The 22425-nt window shown below is 44.6% G+C and overlaps 1 protein-coding gene across 1 annotated transcript in view; it reads left to right on the top strand.

Moving 5' to 3' along the window:
* The window catches only part of prex2 (phosphatidylinositol-3,4,5-trisphosphate-dependent Rac exchange factor 2), a 256124-nt gene that overhangs the window by 14676 nt on the left and 219023 nt on the right, over positions 1 to 22425 (top strand).

Here is a 22425-nt window from a genome sequence, read left to right on the forward strand (position 1 = left end):
TATCCTGTTGTCTAGTCACTTTACATCTATCTATATGTACATAGCTTCCTCAATTACCTCGTACCCCTGCACATCAACTTGGTACTGGTACTTCCTGTATACATGTTATTTTTACTCTTTATTTTTATTTGTTATTCACTGTGTATTTATTTTACTGTGTACTTTAGTTTTTATTTTATATCTTTAACTCTGCGCTGTTGGAAATGGAACCGTGAGTAAGCATTTCACTGTTAGTCTACACCTGTTTGTCTCTGAAGCATGTGACAAATCAGATTTGATTTGATCTTCAAATGACTTTGTTGTTATCAGTTGTCTCAGCGAGAATTTCAGCTGTGTAAGCAGCCTGGCGTTTGTCCGTTGACACCGATAAGTGGGGGACTTTTATGTTATCAGTTTATTTGAAGCCTTTTTAAGAAAGCTCTTAAAAGTTTCAACTTAGTGACGGATAAATCCAGCACTTATGTAGACCACCCACTGTGAGTCAACGAGGATCAAAGCTATCACTTACTGGCTAAACCATTGACAGTCTTTCGTGGTTGAGGAGACATTGACTACTTCTCTTCTAGTCTCTTTAAGAAACATTTGTCTTTCTAAAGTCAAATCAAATCAAATCAAATTTATTTATATAGCCCTTCGTACATCAGCTGATATCTCAAAGTGCTGTACAGAAACCCAGCCTAAAACCCCAAACAGCAAACAATGCAGGTGTAAAAGCACGGTGGCTAGGAAAAACTCCCTAGAAAGGCCAAAACCTAGGAAGAAACCTAGAGAGGAACCGGGCTATGTGGGGTGGCCAGTCCTCTTCTGGCTGTGCCGGGTAGAGATTATAACAGAACATGACCAAGATGTTCAAATGTTCATAAATGACCAGCATGGTCAAATAATAATAAGGCAGAACAGTTGAAACTGGAGCAGCAGCACAGTCAGGTGGACTGGGGACAGCAAGGAGCCATCATGTCAGGTAGTCCTGGGGCACGGTCCTAGGGCTCAGGTCCTCCGAGAGAGAGAAAGAAAGAGAGAATTAGAGAGAGCATATGTGGGGTGGCCAGTCCTCTTCTGGCTGTGCCGGGTGGAGATTATAACAGAACGTGGCCAAGATGTTCAAATGTTCATAAATGACCAGCATGGTTGAATAATAGTAAGGCAGAACAGTTGAAACTGGAGCAGGAGCATGGCCAGGTGGACTGGGGACAGCAAGGAGTCCTCATGTCAGGTAGTCCTGGGACATGGTCCTAGGGCCCAGGCCAGTTGAAACTGGAGCAGCAGCATGGCCAGGTGGACTGGGGACAGCAAGGAGTCATCATGTCAGGCAGTCCTGGGGCATGGTCCTAGGGCTCAGGTCCTCCGAGAGAGAGAAAGAAAGCGAGAAGGAGAGAATTAGAGAACGCACACTTAGATTTACACAGGACACCGAATAGGACAGGAGAAGTACTCCAGATAAACAAACTGACTAACTGACTACTCCAGATAAACAAACTAAAGATCTTATATCTGTAAATATGAGTATATGAACATGTATATATGAATAGTGTGTGAATTGTATTTTTGTTGTCTCTTGGTGTCTTTCCAATATATACACCTTATTTCATTTTTTATTTTGAATTTAATGTCCTCGTCTATAACTGTTCTAAACTTTGTCATGTATTTGTACGTTTTATGTGGACCCCAGGAGGAGTAGCTGCTGCATGTGAAGTAGCTAATGGAGATCCTAATAAACTACACTCTGTCCTCTGTCTCGCACTCTCTCTCTCTCTCTTTGTCTCTCTGTTTGTTGTCTCTGTCTGTCTGTTTTGTCGCTGTCTCTCTGCAACAGCCACACAGGTCAGACAGACAGAGGGAATTCTGTTTCCCCCTTAAATTCTTTAATTAAGGACTTGGCTGCGATGTCGTGGAGGGAGACGGACACAGGGGCCTTGTCTCTGGATGAGCAGATGCCCCCTCTCTCTCTTTCTGTCTCGTCCTCCTTCCTCTCTCTATCTCCCCTACCCTGCCCCTATTTCGACCCTCCCCCTATCTTGTTTAGCCCTATGGGGGCGATTGGTTGGCACAGACTGTAAAGTACCCACGACTGGACTGGCGCCTTATTTTAAAGCCAGACTACCAGGAAGCCTCTTAAATGTATCACTGGCCTTTCACCTCCTTATTGGACCAGAAGTCGTGACGCCCAATAATATCTCATTCATACTGTGTAAAAGGTTGATGTAATTGTCTGAAAATTACCATGAATGTGATGTCACTCTTTCCCCTTACACCCCCCCCCCCTTACACCATTATAACCCTGAGTCCGAATTGGGCCATGCAACTTAAATGAAGGACTCTCAGACTAAGATAGACACTAAGGAAGTTTCCATGTAGATATATGCACACCCAGATAGTGAAAGTTGAGGGGGTGGTGTCGGTGATGCTTGAGGCACTGACGAGGCAGGGTTGGTTCTGGAAGAGGTCAAACTAGTTGAACAGGACATATCCAGACAGTGGAGGACCTTTTAACCCAGGATCCAACCACCCAGGTCAGGATAACATATCCATGCAGTTAACCAGTGTGTGTGTGTGTGTGTGTGTGTGTGTGTGTGTGTGTGTGTGTGTGTGTGTGTGTGTGTGTGTGTGTGTGTGTGTGTGTGTGTGTGTGTGTGTGTGTGTGTGTGTGTGTGTGTGTGTGTGTGTGTGTGAATATTTGTTAGGGCCAGTAAGATTAAAGGGAAACTCGGCAACAACAAAAAAAAGATATTGAAAAATATGGAGAGAGAACCCACACTCTTAACTAGTGTCAGTTGATGTTCTGGTCATGCCAGTAATGGTGCCATTCCTGCTCTGGCCATTTGAGTCACTTGTAGGCATGGTAATGCTAAAAGTCCATTTGTTTTGTGGCTGGCATGGTGGCACTGCCACTTAATGGGCTAGAGAAGGGCCACTGCTCCCTCTGTTCATTCACAGATACAAAAATGGCATGAAGCCCAGACCCCATGGAAAGAGAGGGAACAGGGGGAAGAGGGGGTGGGGGTGGAGGACACTCCCCAGTAGCTTCTGGTTGGCAGTCCCTCTCGCTCTCTCTCTCTCTCTTCCTGTTGGCAGTCAGTCTGTCTGTGGGGCCTAGGGAGAGAAAAGACAGAGATGTTATTATTTTCCCCATTTGACTCGGTCCAACTCTGTCTAGTTTTGTCCCAGAGAGCCAAAGACTAGAGGAAGGCTTGTGTCCCAGCTCTCCTCTACTCCTGCTGGGTGGGATGGCAGCATGTTGTCCCTGTCCCCTGTTGTCCCCACTGAAGGGTTTAGAGAGCCAGGATGGTCATCAAATGAACAATCCGGGCCAGTGGCAGTCATCCTTGGGAGGCTGCCTGTCTGAGATTGGAGAGGAGACTGACAGTTCTGCTTAGTCATTGCACCGACCAGTGGAGTATGTGTGGCATGTGTACAGTAACTTCAGAAAGTATTCACACCCTGTAACTGTTTCCACAATTTGTTGTGTTACAGCATGAATTTAACATTTATTACATTTGAGATTTTGTTTCTGTCACTGGCGTACACACAATACCCTATAATGTCAAAGTGGAATTGTACAAATTTAATACAAAAGGAAAATCTGAAACGTCAGTAAGTATTCAACCCCTTTGTTATGGTAAGCCTAAATACGTTCAGGAGGAAAAATGTGATGTATCAAATGTGGTGTATCAATACACCCAGTCACTAAAAAATATACTGCGGTCCTTCCTAACTCCTAGCTCAGCCTGTTGTCTGGACCTCTGGCAGTCTCTATGGGGGTACCACACGGTTAACCTCTTGCTCCTACCTGGCACGCAGGCGTCCCATCTAGAGCTTTGGAAATGCAAATGCGCTACGCTAAATGCTAATAGTATTAGTTAAAATTCAAACGTTCATTAAAATACACATGCCGGGTATTGAATTAAAGCTACACTCGTTGTGAATCCAGGCAACAAGTCAGATTTTTAAAATGCTTTTCGGCGAAAGCATGAGAAGCTATTATCTGATAGCATGTAACACCCCAAAAGACCCGCAGGGGACGTAAACAAAATAATTAGCATAGTCGGCGCTACACAAACCGCACAAATAAAATATAAAACATTCATTACCTTTGACCATCTTCTTTGTTGGCACTCCTAGATGTCCCATAATCACTATTGGGTCTTTTTTTAGATTAAATCGGTCCATATATAGCCTAGATATCGATCTATGAAGACTGTGTGATAAATGGAAAAAAATAGCGTTTCATAACGTAACGTAATTTTTTTTAATTCAAAAAGTCGACGATAAACTTTCACAAAACACTTCGAAATACTTTTGTAATGCAACTTTAGGTATTAGTAAACGTTAATAAGCGATCAAATTAATCACGAGACGAAGTGTTTTCTATAGGGGTCCGTCTTGAAATACTGTCCGTGTATTTCTCAACCAAAATATCCGGTCGGAGACCTGAAGAAAAAGCCTGTCTCTTGTTCGTTTGACCAAGAAACAAAGAATTGGCAAATGACAGGACTGTTGACATCGTGTGGAAGCTGTAGGTACTGCAACCTCAGCCCTCTTTAATGTCTTTCACCCATAACAATGGGTTGAAGCGGCGGATGGATATATTTTTCCACTTTCAGTGATCAGATTTTCCTGCAGTTTTCAATGAAACGCACGTTCTGTTAAAGTCACAGCCGTAATTTAACCAGTTTTATAAACGTCTGAGTGTTTTCTATCCACACATACTAATCATATGCATATACTATATTCCTGGCATGAGTAGCAGGGTGCTGAAATGTTGCGCGATTTTTAACAGAATGTTCGAAAAAGTAGTCTGAAGGGTCGACTGAAAAGGTTAAATTCTCGGACCGACTCTTTTCTCTGTATATATCAACGATGTCGCTCTTACTGCGGGTCAGTCCTTGATCCACCTCTACGCAGATGACACCATTCTGTATATCTCTGGCCCTTCTTTGGACACAGTGTTTACAAACCTCCTAACGAGCTTCAATGCCATACAACACTCCGTCCGTGGCCTCCAACTGCTCTTAAACGATAGTAAAACTAAATGCATGCTCTCCAACCGATCACTGCCCACACCCGACCGCCCGACTAGCATCACTACTCTGGGCAGTTGTGACTTAGAATATGTGGACAACTATAAATACCTAGGTGTCTGGCTAGACTGTAACCTCTCCTTTCCGACTCATATTAAACATCTCCAATCCAAAATTTAATCTAGAATTGGCTTCCTGTTTCACAACAAAGCCTCCTTCACTCACTCTGCCAAACAGTAAAACTGACTATCCTACCGATCCTCGACTTCGGCGAAAACAGTCTCCAACACTCTACTCAGCAAATTGGATGCAGTCTATCACAGTGCCATCCGTTTTGTCACCAAAGCCCCATATACTACCCACCACTGCGACCTGTATGCTCTCGTCGGCTGGCCATCGCTACATATTCGTCGCCAAACCCACTAGCTCCAGGTCATCTATAAGTAAAGTCTCCGCTTTATCTCAGCTCACTGGTTACCATAACAACACCCACCCGTAGCACACGCTCCAGCAGGTATATTTCACTGGTCCACCCCAAAGCCAACACCTCATTTGGCCGCATTTCCTTCCTGTTCTCTGCTGCCAATGACTGGAACGAATCGCAAAAATCGCTGAAGTTGGAGACTTATATCTCCCTCACTAACTTCAAGCATCAACTATCTGTGCAGCTTACCCATCGCTGCTGCTGTACACAGCCCATCTGTAAATAGCCCATCCAACTACCTAACTCATCCCCATATTGTTTAATTTATTTTTTTGCTCTTTTGCACACCAGTATTTCCAATATTTCTACTTGCACATCATCATCTGCACATCGATCACTCCAGTGTTAACTTGCTAAATTGTCATTACTTCGCTACTATGGCCTATTTATTGCCTTACCACCTTACTCCATTTGCACACACTGTATATAGATTTTTCGATTGTGTTATTGACTACGGTTGTTTATTCCATGTTTAACTCTGTTGTTGTTGTTTGTGTCACACCGCTTTGCTTTATCTTGGCCAGGTCGCAGTTGTAAATGAGAACTTGTTCTCAACTGGCCTCCCTGGTTAAATAAAGGTGAAATATATATATTTTTAAAGTTGCCGGAGAGGAAGGAAACCACTCAGGGTTTTCACCATGAGGCCAATTAGAGGATGGATCAACAACATTGTAGTTACTCCACAATAGTAACCTAATTGACAGAGTGAAAAGAAGGAAGCCTGTACAGGATAAAAAATATTTCAAAACATGCATCCTGTTTGCAAGACACTGAAGTAGTACTGCAATAAAATATGGCAAAGAAATACATTTTTTTGTCCTCAATACCAAGTGTTATGTTTGGGGCAAATCCAATGCAACACATTACTGAGTACCCCTCTCCATATGTTCAAGTATAGTTGTTTCTGCATCATGTCATAGGTATGCTTGTAATCGTTAAGGACTGGAGAGTTCTTCAGGATGCAAAATAAACGAACTGGAGCTAAGCACAGGCAAACTCCTAGAGGAAAACCTGGTTCAGTCTGCTTTCCACCAGGCACTGGGAGATGAATTCACCTTTCAGCAGAACAACAACCTAAAACACAAGGCCAAATCTAAACGTTCTCTGACTGTCAACTGCGTTTATTTTCAGCAAACTTAACATGTTAATATTTTAATGAACATAAGATTCAACAACTGAGACATAAACTGAACAAGTTCCACTGACATGTGACTAACAGAAATGGAATAATGTGTCCCTGAACAAAGGGGGGATCAAAATCAAAAGTAACAGTCAGTGTCTGGTGTGGCCACCAGCTGCATTAAGTACTGCAGTGCATCTCCTCCTCATGGACTGCACCAGATTTGCCAGTTCTTGCTGTGAGATGTTACCCCGCTCTTCCACCAATGCACCTGTAAGTTCCTGGATATTTCTGGGGGGAATGGCCCTAGCCCTCACCCTCCGATCCAACAGGTCCCAGGTCCCATCACGCACAGAACAAGCAGTCTGGCTGGTGGCATTGTCATGCTGGAGGGTTATGTCAGGATGAGCCTGCAGGAATGGTACCACATGAGGGATGAGGATATCTTCCCTGTAACGCACAGCATTTAGATTGCCTGCAATGAGAACAAGCTCAGTCCGATGATGCTGTGACACAACGCCCCAGACCATGACCGACCCTCCACATCCAAATCGATCCCGCTCCAGGCTTCGGTGTAACGCTCATTCCTTCAACAATAAACACGAATCCAACCATCACCCCTGGTGAGAAAAAAACCTGACACGTCAGTGAAGAGCACATTTAGCTAGTCCTGTCTGGTCCAGCGATGGTGGGTTTGTGCCCATAGGCAACGTTGTTGCCGGTGATGTCTGGTGAGGACCTGCCTTACAACAGGCCTACAGGCCCTCAGTCCAACCTACTCAGCCTATTGTGGACAGTCTGAGCACTGATGAAGGGATTGTGTGTTCCTGGTGTAACTCTGGCAGTTGTTGTTGCCATCCCGTACCTGTCCCGCAGGTGTGATGTTCGGATTTACCGATACTGTGAAGGTGTTGTTACACGTGGTCTGCCACTCCGAGGACTATCAGCTGTCCGTCCTGTCTCCCTGTAGAGCTGTCTTACAGTATGGACATTGCAATTTATTGCCCTGGCCACATTTGCCTCCTCTGTATGGAGGAGTGGGCCAAAATCCCAGCTGCAGTGTGTGCAAACCTGGTCAAGAACTACAGGGAACATATGATCTCTGTAATTGCAAACAAAGGTTTCTGTACCAAATATTAAGTTCTGCTTTTCTGATGTATCAAATACTTATTTCATGCAATAAAATGCAAATTAATTACTGAAAAATCATACAATGTGATTTTCTGGATTTTTGTTTTAGATTCCGTCTCTCACAGTTGAAGTGTACCTATGATAAAAATTACAGACCTCTACATGCTTTGTAAGTAGGAAAACCTACAAAACTGGCAGTGTATCAAATACTTGTTCTCCCCACTGTATATATATATTCTACATATATACACACTACCGGTCAAAAGTTTTAGAAGACCTACTAATTCAAGGGTTTTTCTTTATCTTTTGTTTTTTCTACATTGTAGAATAATAATGAATACATCAAAACTATGAATCAACACATAGTGAATCATGTAGTAACCCCAAAATGTTAAACAAATCAAAATATATTTTATATTTGAGATAATTCAAAGTAGCCACCCTTTGCCTTGATGTCAGCTTTGCACACTCTTGGCATTCTCTCAACCAGCTTCACCTGGAATGCATTTCCAACAGTCTTGAAGGAGTTTCCACATATGCTGAGCACTTGTGGCCTGCTTTTCCTTCACTTTGCGGTCTGAATCATTCCAAACCATCTCCATTTGGTTGAGATCGGGGGATTGTGGAGGCCAGGCCATCTGATGCAGCACTCCATCACTCTCCTTCTGGATCAAATAGCCCTTACATAGCCTGGAGGTGTGTTGGGTCATTGTCCTGTTGAAAAACAAATGATAGTACCACTAAGTCCAAACCAGATGGGATGACATACTGCCGCAGAATGCTGTGATAGCCATGCTGGTTAACTGTGCCGTGAATTCTAAATAAATCACAGACAGTGTCACCAGCACAATACCTCCACACAATAACACATGCTCCTCCATGCTTTATGGTAGGAAATACACATGTTCATCCACACGCGTCACACAAAGACACGGCGGTTGGATTAAAAAAAAAAAACGTCTAATCGTGTTTCTTGGCCCAAACAAATCTCTTCTTATTAGTAGTGGTTTCTTTGCAGCAATTAGACTATGAAGGCCTGATTCACGTCTCCTCTGAACAGTTGATGTTGAGATGTGTCTGTTACTTGAACTCCGTCAAGCATTTATTTGGGCTGCAATTTCGGAGGCTGGTAACTCTAATGAACTTATCCTCTGCAGCAGAGGTAACTCTTGGTCTTCCATTCCCGTGGCGGTCCTCATGAGAGACAGTTTCATCATAGCGCTTGATGATTTTTGTGGCTGCACTTGAAGAAACTTACAAAGTTCTTAATCTGGATGACTGACCTTCATGTCTTAATGTATGGATGGACTGTTGTTTCTCTTTGCTTATTTGAGCTGTTCTTGCCATAATATGGACTTGGTCTTTTACCAAATAATAGAACTATCTTCTGTATACCCCCTACCTTGTCACACAACACAACTGATTGGCTCAAACGCATTAAGAAGGAAATATATTTGACAAATGAACCTTTAACAAGGCACACCTGTTAACTGAAATGCATTCCAGGTGACTACCTCATGGAGCATTTTACAAATGTTTCAATTCTTGACATCAGAGTATTTTGTGTAGATCGTTAACAAGACAATGACAAAAAATGTGTAAAAAGTCAAGGTGTGTGAATACTCGATGAAGGCACTGTGTTGGGCCTTCGTTTTACTTGGATGACTGTAGTCACTCTATGCCACACATCTTAGCCTTAGTTTCATCAGCAATGTTTGTAGCTTTGAATCAATTAGGGATTTTCTTGAGTCAAATCTTAATTGGTGCTAAAAATGTAATCTATTTCATAGTTATCAATGGAAACATTATTCCAGTCTCTCATTTCCAAGAGCTACTGAATAACCTCACTGACAAGCCAAAAGGTGTATCCTCAAGCCACGTGGGAAAAGGAGATATAAAGAGATAGGTATTTACCTAATTAGCCCTTAATTAGAAATCAGTGTGCCTTCCAAAGGACACCCGTTTAAATAGAAATCAAAGTGTGCCTTCCAAAGGACACCCGTTTAAATAGAAATCAAAGTGTGCCTTCCAAAGGACACCCGTTTAAATAGAAATCAAAGTGTGCCTTCCAAAGGACACCCGTTTAAATAGAAATCAGTGTGCCTTCCAAAGGACACCCGTTTAAATAGAAATCAAAGTGTGCCTTCCAAAGGACACCCGTTTAAATAGAAATCAAAGTGTGCCTTCCAAAGGACACCCGTTTAAATAGAAATCAAAGTGTGCCTTCCAAAGGACACCCGTTTAAATAGAAATCAAAGTGTGCCTTCCAAAGGACACCCATTTAAATAGAAATCAAAGTGTGCCTTCCAAAGGACACCCATTTAATTAGAAATCAGTGTGCCTTCCAAAGGACACCCGTTTAAATAGAAATCAAAGTGTGCCTTCCAAAGGACACCCGTTTCAATAGAAATCAAAGTGTGCCTTCCAAAGGACACCCGTTTAAATAGAAATCAAAGTGTGCCTTCCAAAGGACACCCGTTTAAATATAAATCTGTGTGCCTTCCAAAGGACACCCGTTTAAATAGAAATCAAAGTGTGCATTCAAAGGACAAAGGACACTTCCAAAGGTTTAAATAGAAAAGTGTGCCTTCCAAAGGACACCCATTTAAATAGAAATCAAAGTGTGCCTTCCAAAGGACGTTTAAATAGAAATCAAATTGTTTAAATAGAAATCAAAGTGTGCCTTCCAAAGGACACCCGTTTAAATAGAAATCAAAGTGTGCCTTCCAAAGGACACCCATTTAATTAGTAATCAGTGTGCCTTCCAAAGGACACCCATTTAAATTGAAATCAAAGTGTGCCTTCCAAAGGACACCCATTTAATTACAAATCAAAGTGTGCCTTCCAAAGGACACCCGTTTCCCTATATAGTGCACAATTTTGACCCCCTGAGACGCAAACCAAGATGCACATTAACGTGTTGAAATGTCTTTTTTGATTTGGTGCTGAAGAATATGGTGTAATTTAGGCTGCCGCAGACCAAACCTAAGTTAGTCCATATTGTTGTACAGCAAGGCTACTACAGTATGTGAGTCAAACCTGTCTGTGTTAAAGAGCGTTTTCCCAAAGTTAGTCTGAGGTTTTATAATATTCTTGTGGTGTCTTACTGTAACTTTACCAGTCTGTCAGCCGTACAGCCGCACAGCACGCCCAGACAGGGTGATTTGTTTTAATGAAGGGTTATTAAGTACACCGAGACAGGCAAGCCTTTCTTTCTCTCTCTGCCCAATAAAAGAAGATCATATAAAAAAGACCTGCTGCTCTGTGTTATTAATAAAAACCAGAGGACAACTGGTCCCAAATCGCCCCCTATTCTCTCTATAGGGCACTACTTGTTATCGGGCTCTGGTCAGAAGTGGTGCACTATTGAGGGATTTGGGATGCAGATTTGGGGCCATTCTCCCTCCTTGCAGATGATCCTAGTGGCTCCCCAGACAGATGCACTAACATTCCTCCATGCTTTATTTATAGTCTGAATTTCCTGTACATATTCCCACTGGATGGAGAAGCACGGTGTGTGTGTGTGTGTGTCTGAGATGACTGGCGGGAAGCTGGGGACGGGTCCTGGTGGTGTTATCGGCCCCTGTAAAGTTAGACTCGTGGCTCATTGAGGGAATAATAGAGTTACAAAGGGTTGACTGCTGAAGATGCACCCAGGTGTGGTGGGTTAGGCATCAGGGTGAAATGTGTGTGTCTGGGGCGGTACCTTGTGTGTGTTTGTGTGTGTGTGTCCGTGTGTGGGCCTGTGTAAATTCCCATGCAACCTCGGTACAGTAGATTGAACACCGAAATGGCCCCAGGAGTAAAGTCCGATCCCCTGAACAGGAACCATGGTGAATGCACCACTTCCGCCAAACACATATACACACAGCTCCCAAGGCCCTTGAGTGGGCGTGTCATGAGGACAGACAAACCAAGGCCTCGGTCCCCACTTCCAATAACACACGCACGCGCACACACAAACACACAATAACATGCATACAAACCACAGGAGGTTGGTGGTACTTTAATTGAGGAGGACGGGCTAGTGGTAATGGCTGGAGCGGAATTTGTGGAATGGTATAAAATACATCAAACATGGCTTCCAGGTGTTTGGTGACATTCCATTCACTCCATTCCAGCCATTATTATGAGCCGTCCTCCCCTCAGCAGCCTCCACTGATGCTTGTATACACACACACACACATACATATATCTATATATACACACACACACACACACACACACACACACACACACACACACACACACACACACACACACACACACACACACACACACACACACACACACACACACACACACACACACACACACACATATATATATATATATATATATATATATATATATATATATATATATATATATACACACACATATATACACATATACACATACACACTCAGCACTGGGACACATAGTTGAGCTGCTGTCTGTTGCACCAGCTCTCTGTTGTCTCTGTGGTGTGGTGGGGTGTCTGTGCGCTCTGTTGTCTCTTTCTCTTCCACCAGACACAGATTTCATGCCTTTACTGTGCTCTCCTTTGTTAAGAGGACAGTAGACAGACAGACACACACACACACTTTCTGCCTCTATGTTCCAGAATAACATGGAATTGTATGGTTGAAATGGCATTTTAAATCTTTCAAGTACTTTGGGTGTTTGCGCTAGCCTGCCCGAAGTGGGCAGGGTTTATGGTATTGGGACTATTCTATTTGTCCGTTAAGCCTGACAAGCTCAGAGTATTTTAAATGATTTCAAATAGTATTTGGAAAATGCACCAAACAAACTCAGCCTGTTGTTTGTATCTCTACCACTGGGCCTCGAAGCCTTTTGTCTTCTCTCTGTCTGTTAATAAGGGAGCATTTCAATACACAGTGCATGGTAATTGTCTGGGGCTTGTATTCATAAACCGTCTCAGAGTAGGAATGCTGATCAGTTTTGCGTTTTAGACTGTAATGAATCGCCAGTGGAGGACCTGGTCCGCGATCAGCACTCCAACTCTGAGACACTTTTTGAATACCACCCCCAGTCTATCACAGCACACTATCCATACCCAACAGCTCTCTCTGCTGTTTCTCAGATAAAGGAGACTGGCTTAGATGTGTTCATGTTTCAGCGGTCGCAGATGGATTGAGTAATTACTGAGTAATGTGTCTCTGTCTCTGGAAGTGGGAAGTGCGTGCTGTTTCCACTGGCCCAGTTAGGACAACAAAGAGCAGCTCAGTGAATGGTCTCTGTCAGGACAAAAGGGCCAGTTCCCCAGGACAGTAGAGTCTGTGAATGAAGCGTCCATTCATCTCATCAAATGCGATATACTATACCTCACCTGTGACCTGGGCCGTGGAATTTCCCCCGTCACAGAGCTCTCTATGGACAGTTTAAGTCAATAGAATATGGGTTGAAGTACTGAACTAACATCTGAACAGTAACAAACCTGGAACAGAACTGATAGAGGCATTGCTTTGATACAGTTTAAATGATTATTTCAAATAGTTGTTTTAGTTCTGGGCTGAACCAAAAGCCTTCACACCCTGTCTGTCACTCCCTAGGACCAAGATTGGTGTTTAGCCTAGACCTATGAAACTGACCCTGGTCGAACCGCGTTCCTTTATTAGTTGGGATGCAACAAAGAGAAAGGAGAGGGGAGGGTGGGAAGCTAAAGGAATGGCCAGGCTCCAGAGTTCTGTGATTTCTATGGCGACAGAACGCTTTACCGTAAGAGCGCCAGGCCGTCTGAGACCTGCCTAGTTCCTGAACTAAATGCCAACAGGGCTTTGTGTGAATGGGCTGTTACACAACTCTGGCCCCTCAACTTCTCCTCTCTCCTCTATTAAGCAGAGCTAGGGGTTAGAATGGGCGACAGACTAGCGAGCTGACTCCCTGTGTTAAATCTTTATCTCTGCGTCTCTATGGGAAACAGAGAAGAGAAGGACACTGTGGTCCACTCTGGCACAACACATGGAAGGAGTCCCTAACGGGACACTATTCTATATGGGCCCTGGTCAAAAGTAGTGACCTGCGTAGGGAATAGGTTGCCATTTGGGATGCAGGTTTGAAATCCGTTAGTCAGGTTGCTTCCTGACACCAACGCGTCTTCCCAGTAATGTGATGTAACGATAGGACAACAGGACCATGATGGAGATGAACGTGTTTTTTCTACCTGCTTGGATACAAAGAACATAAGAGGGAGATGCTGGATGGATGGAGTGTGTTAATGTACTCTGTCTTTTGTGTGTGTGTGTGTGTGTGTGTGTGTGTGTGTGTGTGTGTGTGTGTGTGTGTGTGTGTGTGTGTGTGTGTGTGTGTGTGTGTGTGTGTGTGTGTGTGTGTGTGTGTGTGTGTGTGTGTGAGAATGAAGGATAAAGAGAGGCGTGTTTCACCATGTAACGGCACACATGGTCAGTTTTGGGATGGGAATACTCTCCCTCCCACGCAGTGATGGAGAGCTAAATAGGAAGGCCAGAACACAATAATGCTGCAAATAGTTTTAGAAAAAAGACATGTAAAAGCTCCCATGTTGCAGAAATGAGTTTGAGTCAAGTACAAAGCTACCCTCAACATCTGTTAGCGCAATGTAGGTTAAAACTGTTGAGGGGGGGAGCGTGCAAAAGTAAAGTAACTGTTTGATGTATTACATTGAAAACAGTGTTTTCTGGTCTTTGTGGATATACCTAGTGGTTCAGATAGAATACAGTATATTGTACTATCATAAAGTACTACCATTACAGCATCTCTATTAGGTACTGATACAAATATAATCATTATTTTGTAGTTTTTTACAGGACCTCTGACTTTTCTAGAATGTTGCCCATGGAAAGTACAGCATAACCCTGTTTGTCTCCTTAATTCACCTTTACCTTATTGTAGCTCATCTATGGAGCCCATGGCCTATACGTCCCAAATTACACCATATACCCTAAATAGTTCACTACTTCTTACCAGGGGTCTTTGGGCACTGGTCAAAAGTAGTGCACTGAATAGGATGCCATTTGGGGTGCATCCCCAAGGAACGGGTTCTGCTCAAAAACCAAACCAGATGTGGTCTATTGAACTAAAGGAACCTCCTTCAAACGGAACCTCGAGACAGACTCTTGTAAAGAATATCTCTGGAAGTCCCCTTACATCCTGGTATTTGAGTATTTATTGAGAACGTCTGCCCGTCTGACAGTCCCTTGACTGCGGTCACATAACCATAGGCATGGGCTGAGTCCCATATAGCACCTTACTCCCTACATAGTGCACAAAGTGGTAGATTATAAAGGGAATAGGGTGCCATCTGTCCTGTAGAGGAGCCGTTATAACGTATGCTTTTGATCGGCGGTCAGGTCGGTTCCTTTCCCAGACACAGTGGTTTCCTGCAGAAAGACATCCGCTCCTGGAGAACACTGTGTCTCCTGGGAGTGGAGCGGCCATTGGCTAATGAATACGAGGATTAGAGAGTTCGAGACAGACAGTGCAGGATATGTGGACATGTGTTCCCTATCACTGGGTTGCATGCGTCTGATCCTGAGTCCTTTGTGACTGGTGTGATGCTAGGCTGGCTCAACCATGGTCCCTTGGTGTGGTTAACCCAAGCCCCAGTCCATTGTGAGTTAGTGCTGCAGTTTACATTGAAGAAGAAATTCAGCAACCCTGGGAGGACAGTGGAAAACTGTTAAAACTGATTATAGTTAAAAGCCATCATGATGGCCTGTGGCCTTCATCAGATCTCCCCCCCTTCAATTCATGCACCTTGGTTTGAGAGTGAGGTATAGCAGCAGTGGGCCGTTCCCTTTAGTGATGCAGCTGATGCAGCCATTTCGTCTTCTTTATCTTCCGGAGGAAAAAAACACTGTTGAAGAGGAACTGACGGTTTCTATCCTCCTCATTAGGAAATGCGGGTTTTGGAGGCGTGTTTTGATTTTGGTGTCGTGTGTGTGTGTGTGTCGTGTGTGTGTGTTGCTGTCGTGTGTGTGTGTGTGTGTTCGCACATGGGCAGTGTTTGTACATTCACTTTTGGTTTAACTTTGGAAAGCCCATCTGTTGAGCTAGTTAGGGACCGTCAATAAATTACACAATGTAAATGGGACAATATTTTCATGTTGCACACCTTTTAGTTTTCTCATTAAATACTTCAATATTTTGTATTTGAATTTCCACAATTTATAGTTGGTTTGAGGTTTTTAAGTCATTGAAATTTGGACCTATTGAAATGTACAAATATTGTCCCATGTACGTGGTGTAATTTACTGATGGTCCCTAACTTGCCCCATAGAGAGATCCAAAGTTAAACCAAATATACCACGATCAGTTCCGCACCCATGTGTTGGGCATTACGATCGGGTTGTGTGCTGCCAGCTGTGGGCAGGATTGAAATAAACCCAAACCCAAGAAACTGTTATGTCCCCTAGATTCATAACATCTTGCAAATCTCTGTTTTGGACTTTATTACGAAATTATCCTATTTACAATTTGTTGTACATTTTGACAGTAGAATACATGTTTTGGACAATCGATGCCACGTAGGCCATTTTAAACCAGAGAATTAGTTTTTCCCCCGATACACTCAGATGTTGTTTAACTTGCATAGATCAGATTTAGAACTGCATTGTCTACTACTCAGCAAGTTTGATGTCTTCTTCTGTATAGTTCTAGGCTGTTTGATAAGCATCTGTACTGCCAGTGTTTCATCACAATCTGTCTCTCTACATAAGCCACCAGAAGCAGTGCATAAATCCTAATTAGCGTCTACAGAATATAAAGTGAAAGTATCAATTATAATTAGACTTCTAAAAAAAAAACGAGTAATAAGGTTTCACGATTATGCTCTCTGTCATACTTTAATGACAAAATGTACACTTTAGATGTAAAAAGGTTCTACCTTTCCTCACAAATAAACATATCTCGGTTTTATAATTAGCCGAGACTGTCTCTCTTAAGTCGTACTTTGATGACCTGGAACCTCGTCTTGATGTAAATGAACGCCGCTTTCTCACCTAAACATCTCTCCATCTCCCGTCCCTGTCAGACGAATGCGATCGCCTGTAGACGACGACTACGTTTGTGCGTGTAGCTACAGATTAGACCCACCACACACACACACAGACACACACACACAAACACATTAGACTTGCTAATGAGATGCTAATGCTAGTCAGCCTCTCCTCAGTGAGTCTACCAGGCGACAGCTACAGAATGGTAATTAGCGTGGAGGAGCGCTTCCACAAAGAGACTGACTATTTAGTCCTTTCCATCTCCATCCACCAGCACACATTCAATTATCCAGGTTGCGTCTCAAATCGCACCTTATTCTCTACATAATGCACTACTTTTGTCCAGAGTCCGGGTCAGAAATAGTGCACTATGTAGGATATAAAGTGCTATTTGGGAAGCAGTTTTCGTCTTTCTTCCTCGTGTGGAGAGCAGAGCTGAGAGCAGAGCTGTTGGGCTGTGCTGTCTCGTAGTCAACTCGGCCATTTCAATTGCTGAGGTGTTTAAAAGTCTAGGCCTTTAAAATCTATGTAATTTAACCCTTAGTTTGTTTAAGAGTGGCAAGACTTTTCTCATAAGTGTTTCCTAGTCTTAGTGCCTCCCATAGTTTGCTTCGTAGGTGGGACACCAAGACCCTTAAAAACACACAGGGGCAGTTTCCCGGAACACACTGTCTAGTCATCCTGGACTAAAAAAAGATTTTAAATGGAGATTCTGTGTCGGGGAAACCACCCTTCAGAGTTACCCCCCCCCTCAGTTTGCAAATGACTGCCGACTGAAACCAGTTGAATTGAATAACATTTGCCGTGGTGCGTCAGTGCATTGTCAGGACTATGTACAAACTAGACTCCATACATCTGCCCACTAGACGAGGAGCTATAAAAGCATGTCTGTGTTGATAGTGTCATCAACATTCCGTTGGAGCAGTTCTAACAGGAAATGCTTTGGCTTTATATGGTCATTATGTTGTTTACATGAGTTATGTCTTATCAGTCAGATTGCCCCCAAGATGAATACCCGATTCCCGCCCTATATAGTGCACTTCTTTTGACCAGGGCCCATAGGGTAGGGTAGTAGCACACTATATAGGGAATAGGGTGCCATTTGGGACGTTCCCTTACGGCTCAGGCACACCAATAGCATTTGCCGGCCGAAAGTACTTCGCACCTCAAAACAGAGTGCCGGCAGTAATTTGCAAACTGGGTGCAAACCAATTGTACATGTAGAATTGCACGGAAATGTCTGCAGTCAGACAGATGGCCACCAGCAGGTAGGACAGCAGCCCGGTGGTGTGTGTGTGGGGTCTTTTTAGGTTGTCCAGGCTGTCTATGGTCCTCTAAATGACAGACGGCATTACAGGACCCTAATGAGCACTAACTGTTTGTCCAGTTAGACTGCATGCTAGACTCATGGACATGGTATCTTTACCTGCCAGTCTTGAAGTGTGAGAATATGGCTTGTATCCCAAATGGCACCCTATTCCCTGTGTTGTTGCTTTGGATGTTGTAGGTTTTGTGTGGTATAGTACTGGGTAGTGTGAGTCATGAGGTGATTAAAGGGGGGCCGTGTCCTGTTGTCTGTCTCTGCTCCTGACCTTTCCTCCTGACCTTTCCTCCTAGACCTGACCCTGCATGGGCTCCGGGCTTGACCTCCGCTTGTGTCCCAAATGGCAAATCAAATCAAATGTATTTATATAGCCCTTCTTACATCAGCTGATATCTCAAAGTGCTGTACAGAAACCCAGCCTAAAATCCCAAACAGCAAGCAATGCAGGTGTAGAAGCACATTTACATACATTTAAGTCATTTAGCAGACGCTCTTATCCAGAGCGACTTACAAATTGGTGCATTCACCTTATGACATCCAGTGGAACAGTCACTTTACAATAGTGCATCTAAATCTTAAGGGGGGTCGAGGGATTACTTATCCTATCCTAGGTATTCCTTAAAGAGGTGGGGTTTCAGGTGTCTCCGGAAGGTGGTGATTGACTCCGCTGTCCTGGCGTCGTGAGGGAGTTTGTTCCACCATTGGGGGGCCAGAGCAGCGAACAGTTTTGACTGGGCTGAGCGGGAGCTGTACTTCCTCAGTGGTAGGGAGGCGAGCAGGCCAGAGGTGGATGAACGCAGTGCCCTTGTTTGGGTGTAGGGCCTGATCAGAGCCTGGAGGTACTGAGGTGCCGTTCCCCTCACAGCTCCGTAGGCAAGCACCATGGTCTTGTAGCGGATGCGAGCTTCAACTGGAAGCCAGTGGAGAGAACGGAGGAGCGGGGTGACGTGAGAGAACTTGGGAAGGTTGAACACCAGACGGGCTGAGGCGTTCTGGATGAGTTGAAGGGGTTTAATGGCACAGGCAGGGAGCCCAGCCAACAGCGAGTTGCAGTAATCCAGACGGGAGATGACAAGTGCCTGGATTAGGACCTGCGCCGCTTCCTGTGTGAGGCAGGGTCGTACTCTGCAGATGTTGTAGAGCATTAACCTACAGGAACGGGCCACCGCCTTGATGTTGGTTGAGAACGACAGGGTGTTGTCCAGGATCACGCCAAGGTTCTTGGCGCTCTGGGAGGAGGACACAATGGAGTTGTCAACCGTGATGGCGAGATCATGGAACGGGCAGTCCTTCCCCGGGAGGAAGAGCAGCTCCGTCTTGCCGAGGTTCAGCTTGAGGTGGTGATCCGTCATCCACACTGATATGTCTGCCAGACATGCAGAGATGCGATTCGCCACCTGGTCATCAGAAGGGGGAAAGGAGAAGATTAATTGTGTGTCGTCTGCATAGCAATGATAGGAGAGACCATGTGAGGTTATGACAGAGCCAAGTGACTTGGTGTATAGCGAGAATAGGAGAGGGCCAAGAACAGAGCCCTGGGGGACACCAGTGGTGAGAGCGCGTGGTGAGGAGACAGATTCTCGCCACGCCACCTGGTAGGAGCGACCTGTCAGGTAGGACGCAATCCAAGCGTGGGCCGCGCCGGAGATGCCCAACTCGGAGAGGGTGGAGAGGAGGATCTGATGGTTCACAGTATCGAAGACAGCCGATAGATCTAGAAGGATGAGAGCAGAGGAGAGAGAGTTAGCTTTAGCAGTGCGGAGCGCCTCCGTGATACAGAGGAGAGCAGTCTCAGTTGAATGACTAGTCTTGAAACCTGACTGATTTGGATCAAGAAGGTCATTCAGAGAGAGATAGCGGGAGAGCTGGCCAAGGACGGCACGTTCAAGAGTTTTGGAGAGAAAAGAAAGAAGGGATACTGGTCTGTAATTGTTGACATCGGAGGGATCGAGTGTAGGTTTTTTCAGAAGGGGTGCAACTCTCGCTCTCTTGAAGACGGAAGGGACGTAGCCAGCGGTCAGGGATGAGTTGATGAGCGAGGTGAGGTAAGGGAGAAGGTCTCCGGAAATGGTCTGGAGAAGAGAGGAGGGGATAGGGTCAAGCGGGCAGGTTGTTTGGCGGCCGGCCGTCACAAGACGCGAGATTTCATCTGGAGAGAGAGGGGAGAAAGAGGTCAGAGCACAGGGTAGGGCAGTGTGAGCAGAACCAGCGCTGTCGTTTGACTTAGCAAACGAGGATCGGATGTCGTCGACCTTCTTTTCAAAATGGTTGACGAAGTTATCTGCAGAGAGGGAGGAGGGGGGGAGGGAGAGGAGGATTCAGGAGGGAGGAGAAGGTGGCAAAGAGCTTCCTAGGGTTAGAGGCAGATGCTTGGAATTTAGCGTGGTAGAAAGTGGCTTTAGCAGCAGAGACAGAGGAGGAAAATGTAGAGAGGAGGGAGTGAAAGGATGCCAGGTCCGCAGGGAGGCGAGTTTTCCTCCATTTCACGGTGGCTAGGACTGTGCCAAGCACGGTGGCTAGGAAAAACTCCAGAGAAAGGACAAAACCTAGGAAGAAACCTAGAGAGGAACCTGGCTATGAGGGGTGGCTGTGCTGGGTGGAGATTTTACAGAACATGGCCAAGATGTTCAAATGTTCATAAACGACCAGAAGGGGCTAATAATAATAATCACAGTGAACAGGTCACCCTATTCACTAGGGCTCTGGTCAAAAGTAGTGCACTGTAACGGGAATAGGTTGTCATGTGGGACACTGCCTGGGTCTCCTGACTGCAGGATCATCTCTCCGACACAGCCTCCTCTGTCCTGTCAACGTGTCACGCTGTACGCTGACCCCCTCACTTTCTCCCCTTCAACCCCCCTCACACACTGCACTCACAAGCAGGATCATCACTCCTTTGTTTATGGAACCTCTAGTCCATTTGCCTGGCTGACACACAGACCCACATGGTCTGTTATTTTAACCAGGCAACTAGTGTATACCCCATGGAGGTGTTTTTGGAAGGCTTGACACATCATGACATTGTCCTGATTACCAGTAAAGTGTCTTGAGTTGACTTTCAAGGAATATGTGGCAGAATATTGTTAAATCAGAGGCCACATGGTGGAACATGGAATGGATGTGCAGCTGATTTTTTATATTTTTTAAATTTATTTATTTATATATATATTTTTTTAACCTTTATTTAACCAGGCAAGTCAGTTAAGAACATATTCTTATTTTCAATGACGGCCTGGGAACAGTGGGTTAACTGCCTGTTCAGGGCAGAAGGACAGATTTGTACCTTGTCAGCTCGGGGGTTTGAACTCACAACCTTCCGGTTACTAGTCCAACGCTCTAACCACTAGGCTACGCTGCCGCCCCGATGTAATGGCAGGGAAAGTTTCTCGCCTCTTGCTGAGCTCAGTTACTCATATTTGACAGCACAATATGAGCGCTCGCGGAATGAGAAACGTGAGTCATTCTTAATGTGTGAACGCACAATGGCGCTGGGTGGAGTTAAGACTTGAGAGTATGAAAAGCCTGTGCCTTTCTTTTGAACTAAGAGATTTCTCTTTGAGATATGATTTGCTAGGATTGACTTTCACCATCGCTCGCCCAGCATTCGTGACGTGATTTGAGGACATTATCATCACTCTAATTGAGTGTGCCATATCGTTGATGTGTTGGGTTTTCAACACTTATGGAATCATCCCAAATGGCACCCTGTTCACTTTACAGTGCACTCGTTTTTACCAGGGCCCATAGGGGAATAGGGTGTCATTTGGAACACATCCTCTCTTAACAGAAACAGAAATCTGTTTTTTCCTACTGGCTGTCTTTTTCCTTTTCTTGTGAGTTGTTGGAGTTATATGTCTGCCTCCTTCTACTTGAAGTGTAGCCTACAGCCCAAGGCAGGCAGTGTTTCCCAAATGCCAAAGTCTTCCTTGGTTGTGATTTAAGACTTGGTTCTGGCTTGAGAAATAGTTTTAATTTATTTGGTGGGCCTAAAAAACACCCAAAAGCTTTAAAGTTGCCTGGTACCCGTTGCGTGAAAATGGTTTCGGAACCAGGATCCTAAGCGAACTGGAGAAAGTCAGAACCCTAACCATTCTCATCCATCACAATTCACACTGAATAGCCGCCCCCACCTCCTCCCCCAGCGATCATGATTGTGACCTCCTTTGAAAGTTCATGCACTGCATTTATGAAGTGAGCCCAGGTGTTTTTTTTTTTTTACTCCAGAGCAAAGATCAGCTTTCACATGGATCAGGTGACCATTCTGATGGTTAGCAACTTGCACTGGCACTCTGCAGAGTGTTGCAGCTGTAAGCAGTACAAGAAGGGAAGGGAACTCTGTTCTCTACCTTGGCCTGTGTCCCAAATGACAC

This window comes from Oncorhynchus gorbuscha, linkage group LG07 (assembly GCF_021184085.1).
Source record: "Oncorhynchus gorbuscha isolate QuinsamMale2020 ecotype Even-year linkage group LG07, OgorEven_v1.0, whole genome shotgun sequence".
In the NCBI taxonomy this organism is placed as follows: Eukaryota; Metazoa; Chordata; class Actinopteri; order Salmoniformes; family Salmonidae; genus Oncorhynchus; species Oncorhynchus gorbuscha.